Source organism: Galeopterus variegatus, unplaced genomic scaffold (assembly GCF_000696425.1).
Source record: "Galeopterus variegatus unplaced genomic scaffold, G_variegatus-3.0.2 Scaffold566, whole genome shotgun sequence".
Lineage (NCBI taxonomy): Eukaryota > Metazoa > Chordata > Mammalia > Dermoptera > Cynocephalidae > Galeopterus > Galeopterus variegatus.
Window position 1 is genome coordinate 225,476 of NW_007726677.1, and position 5,454 is coordinate 230,929.

The window sequence follows — 5,454 nt, forward strand, 5'->3', positions numbered from 1 at the left end:
GGAAAGTTTAGGCAGTTCCTAAAAAATGTTACAGAATGGCTATATGAACCAGCAAATCCACTCCTAGTATACACCTAAGAGAAATGAAAACATCAGTCCACTCACAAACTTATACATAAGTGTTCACGGCAGTATTATTCATAATAGCCAAAAGCAAAAACAACCGAAATGTCCATCAATGGATGAGTGGATAAACAAAAGTGGTATATCCACACAATGGAATATTATTCAACAATAAAAAGGAATGAGTGCCTGGGTGGCCATCCTCCCTCCAGGCTGTCCAGGACATGCCTCCGGTTTGGAAACCCCAAATCCTTCAATGTTTGCCCTGTCCCCTAGTCAACCTGTGGCTACCTGAGAGCCCACCACTAGAAACAGCTTCCCCTTGGTTGTAAATGACCCCATTTTCATTCAGGCAGCAATCAGTTCTTGTTGGATTAAGCTGTTTCAGGAAATCAAGGATCATACATTTTTTTCCCAGAACAATGCTTTCGTGGTTTTCAATAAGAACCAAGAACGTTTGGTAGTCAGTAGGTCAGAGAGTAACATTGATGACTAGCGTGTTGGATTAAGCTGTTTCAGGAAATCAAGGATCATACATTTTTTTCCCAGAACAATGCTTTTGTGGTTTTCAATAAGAACCAAGAATGTTTGGTAGTCAGTAGGTCAGAGAGTAACATTGATGACTAGCGCATTAGTGGAAATGCCTCTGCTGGGCCCTGAGGGCAAAGGTACCCAAAGGACAGTAATCACTGGTGTTGATACTATCATGAGCCATCACTTGCAGGAAACCAGCTTCACAAAAGAAGCCTATGAGAAGTAGTCCAAGACTGCAAGAGGTAAACTTGAAGAATAGGGACCAGAAACAGTAAAACCTTTTGTGACAGAGGCTGCAGAAAAAATCGAGCACATCCTTGGCTAATTTCAAAAATTAACAGTTCTTTATTGGTGAAAACGTTAAACTTGAAGAATAGGGACCAGAAACAGTAAAACCTTTTGTGACAGAGGCTGCAGAAAAAAATCGAGCACATCCTTGGCTAATTTCAAAAATTAACAGTTCTTTATTGGTGAAAACGTTGTTGGGAAAATAGAATAGTTTGGTCAGGGTCCTCGCCTTGGGTCTGGTTGGGTGTGGTTTTAGCACATCCATTGTAAGCAAATTGTGTGTGTGTGTGTGTGGGCATATGTGTAGTTAGTGCGCATGTGCACCAATGTGTCTTTTCAGTTTTGTTGCTATTCTTGTGTGTGTGTGAGAAAGAGAGAGAGAGAGAATGTTTTAGTGAAGCAGGTGAGCGGGCGTCCTCCCAGCACAGCCATGCTTTCCAGCCTATGGCTTCTCGGGACCTTTTAGCCAGTTACCTAGCTCATAGACCTGCAGGTAAGGGGTCTGGTGACCCAGCCTGGCATATGAAAGGTTTGGGACCCAGTCTGTGAACAGGCTTGAGGGGTCTGTGGGCTCTAGACCCAGCCTTAGCTTGACAATTGGCCCAGTCGGTGCAAGATTACCAACAAGTAAAAGAGCCCAACAACTAGCGTTGTTGTGTGGCTAGACAATTGGCGCCACAAACAGGATTAAGAGCTCTATGGTTGGTGATGTCTACAGGATTCCAGACATTAGCTGTAGCCTAGCCATAGCCTAGCCGTAGCACCACAATTGCCGTAGCCAGACGTTAGCAGACCACCACAAAGGTGAATCCAGATGTTATGTTTGCTCTGCAGGACCATGAGGATGGTGTGACCCCATATATGACTTTCTTTAAGGATGGTTTAGAAATGGAAAATGGTTACCAAATTTGGCAATTACTTTAGATCTATCACCTGTCATCATAACTAGCTGTTGTTGTCATCCATACAACACCAGGACTTAAGACAAATGGGACTGAAATCATCTTGAGGATTTCATTTATCTTGACCATATTTATTTGGAATGGAGGCATGTTTTTAAGGAAAAAACATGACATGTAGGTGGTCTAAAAATAAAATGTATTTAAACTAAAAAAAAAGGAATGAGTAATTTGGAGGCTGATTCTGAAAAAAAGTATGCAGAATGCAGCACAGAAAGATAAAGGTGTGAAAAATATAAAAGCTAACATTTCTACCTTCAGCTCAATTATCATTTGGTAGTGAGAGACTTTTCAACATCTCCAGCTCTGATTTCATCATTACAAACTTAAATGGTTACAAGTAGACATGCAGCTGTCTTAATGCTTTGTACTTATAAATTTCTTCCACTAAACATTCTGGTTCACAATTCTTAAGTTCCACCTTCCAGAAAGTTCTAGGGCATAGACACAATGCAGCCAAGTTACTTGCTATGGTGTAGCAAGGGTGATCTTTTGTCCAATTCCCAATAAGTTCCTCATTACTATCTAAGACCTAATCATCAGCATGGACTTTACTGTCCACATTTCTATCAGCATTCTCGTCACAACCATTTAACCAATCTCTAAAATGTTCCAAATTTTCCTCATCTTTTTGTCTTCTTCTAAGTCCTCCAAACTCCTTCAACCTTTGCCCATTACCCAGTTCTAAAGCCTTTTCCACATTTTCAAGTATCTGTGTAGCAACACTCCACTCCCTGGTATCAATTCTCTGTATTAGTCTGTTTCTGTTGCTTATAACAGAAATACCTGAGACTGGGTAACTTATAAAGAACAGAGATTTATTTGGCTTATGATGCCAGGACAGATTCATCTGGTGTGGGCCTCAGGCTGCTTCTACTCATGGCAGAAAATGGCAGGCCAGCCCACAGGTGCGGGATCACATGGCAAGAGGAAGCAAGAGAGAGAGACAGAGGAGGCGCCAATGTCCCTTAAACAACCAGCTCTTGCAGGAACTAACAGAGCAAGAACTAACTCAATACCCACCCCCCTCCCCCCCAGGCATTAATTTATTCTTGAGGGATCTGCCCCCATAATTCAAATTGCTTCTAACACTGCCAAGTTGGGGATCAGATTTTGACATGAGCTTTGAGGGGACAACACATCCAACTGTCCTCTTAACAGTTCTTGAGCACTTACTATGTGCTAGGCACGGAGCAACCTGCAATGAACAAGACAGAAATCATCCTTGCCCTCAAGGTGTTTGCAATCTAATGGTAGCATGGGAGTGGGAAGAGAAGACCATGAAGAAATGAACAAGAAAAAATTAGCTAGTGTATTTGTTTCCTGTAGCTGCAGTAACAAATTACCACATAGAGACTTAAAACAGCACACAGTTATTCTCTTACAGTTCTGGGCTAGAAGTCCAAAATGAGTCTTACAGGGCTGAAATCAAGGTGGCAGCAGGGCTGGTTCCTTCTGGGAGTTCTAAGGGGAGAATTCATTTCCTTGCCCTGTCCAGCTTCTAGTGCCTGTATTCCTTGGCTTGTAGCCCCTTCATCCATCTGCAAAGTACGTCACTTCAATCTCTGCTTCTGCCATCACATCTCCTTCTCCTGACTCCTCCTGTGTCTTTTTTATGAGGACCTTGGGCCCACCCAGATAATCCAGGATAATCTTCCCCACTCTCAAATAACATTTGCAGAGCCCCATTTGCCATATAAGGTAACTAACAGTTTCCAAAAATTTGGACTTGGATGTTTTTGGGGAGCCATTATTCATCCTACCATAGCTAGTGATAAGCACTATTAGAATTAAAATGGAATGCTATGATAGAGAGGGCCTATAAAACTACTTCAGGTTGAGTGGTCAGGGAAGGCCTCTGAGGCTGCATCTAGGCTGAAATCCAAATAACAGGAAAGACCTATGGGGGCAGGGAGGAGAACATTCTAGGCAGAGGGAACAGCTAGTGAGAAACTCTGCAGCAGAAATGAACTTGGCATGTTGGAGTTAATGCTGTTTGCATTGTAAGAAAAGTTACAGAAAGGTAAGTGAGTTTTCAATTCACATTTGCTTTTTCAGAATAAGAAAACTTAAAGCCCCATTCTGTCTCCAGGTGTTTTCTATGGGAATTTGCCAAAAACTCCTGTTATCAGTAGGAGCCTCTTTTGTCACAGAACATAGTGGAATTCTTATGGACACCCCTAGATCACCCACCAAGGCAGGGTGCCCATCAGCAGGCCACACAATAAGTTCAGAAGAAAACATAACCCCCAAAACAAGAGCTTGTTTTGATTGTGGCTTTCAAAATCTTATAGACATTGTCACCTTCAATTGCATCTTACAAACTTTCACATCAACAGGATTTTTGATTATTTAAACTGAAGCAGGAGCTTAGGAAAGGAGACCTCAATTGCCTGCCCCTGGGGAGGCATTGTGTTGATTTACAGAGAGGCCAGCCCAGCTCTTCTTTGGTCAGTGTTCTGTGCAGTTGGAGAGCTGCTGCAGGTCTTCCTCAGAACTAGAGGGCTATTGAGCTGCTCCTCACCTTCTCCTGAGTCATTCCTTCCTATTGATTCACCTTCCTTTTCTCTGAGCATCCTGAAGTCTCTGAACAACTAAGACTGTGGATTTTCAAGTTTCCATGAAACAACAAACTTACTTGAAGAGTCTAGTACATATGGCCTTATGACTATATCTCTTGCAGCTTTCATTGCAATCCTCCTTTAAGTCTACCTTCTGCACATGTATTAAAGGATGAGTCTAGCCCAGTTCATTCTGCACATCTACAGCTCCAGCACAGTGCCTGGCACAGAGCAGATAATCAATGCTCACTTGTTATTTTGTTCAACAAGGACCTCCCAGGCATCCATGCACCAAGCACTGAGCTGGGGGCTGGACTGCACTGCTCCTAATGTTGGTACAGACCAGGAACTAACCATTCTCAAAGACTTGAAAAGGAGCAGAATGGTCATAACCATGAAAATAGTTCCATAAAGAGAGTTAAATACTGCCCAGTATCTGTTTGAAGATTTGCATGCAATTATGAACCTAGTCCTTCAATGAAATTCCAACCTTAGCAATAGAATTGGGCCATCTGAGACACTTGCTGGTTTTATGGTCGTTTGTTAATCTCTGTCTTTTCTGGCTCTGCACCACACTACTGAGCTGTGGGGTGTTAAAGGTTAAGCCTCTGCTCTCTTTCCAGCTCCACGGATGACTGCCTGGCAACAGAGGGTGAAATGACCTCATTCATCAGAAGGCACAGAGGGAAGTTCTAAGACAAAAGGTGATCTGAAAAGTTAAGGCAGCAATTTTCAAGTTTAAAGTGAAACCAACAAACATGCTTGAAGAGCCTACTATGTAATGGTGGTAATTATAAGGTCATGAATGCATTTTACAGATGGCAAATGAAACCTGGTAGACAAATCTTATGAGCCAAATACTGGAAATCTGTTAAGGAAGGAGGCATCTGCTTCCATTGCCTGAAACATAGGGCTGATGTGTTATTTCCCCAACATTCAAGAACATATAACCTTTTGGTTCCCAAGCATGAAATGTTTCATAGCTTGCAAAACACGATAAGATTGCCCCCAGAGTCCAAGTGGTTGTTTCTGTTCTAAGTCCAGCGGCT

At 42.4% G+C, this 5,454-nt stretch overlaps 1 pseudogene; it reads left to right on the forward strand.

Moving 5' to 3' along the window:
* Positions 1-1,826, forward strand: part of LOC103588396 — a 50,220-nt pseudogene extending 48,394 nt beyond the window's left edge.
* Positions 1,827-5,454: the final 3,628 nt, after the last annotated feature.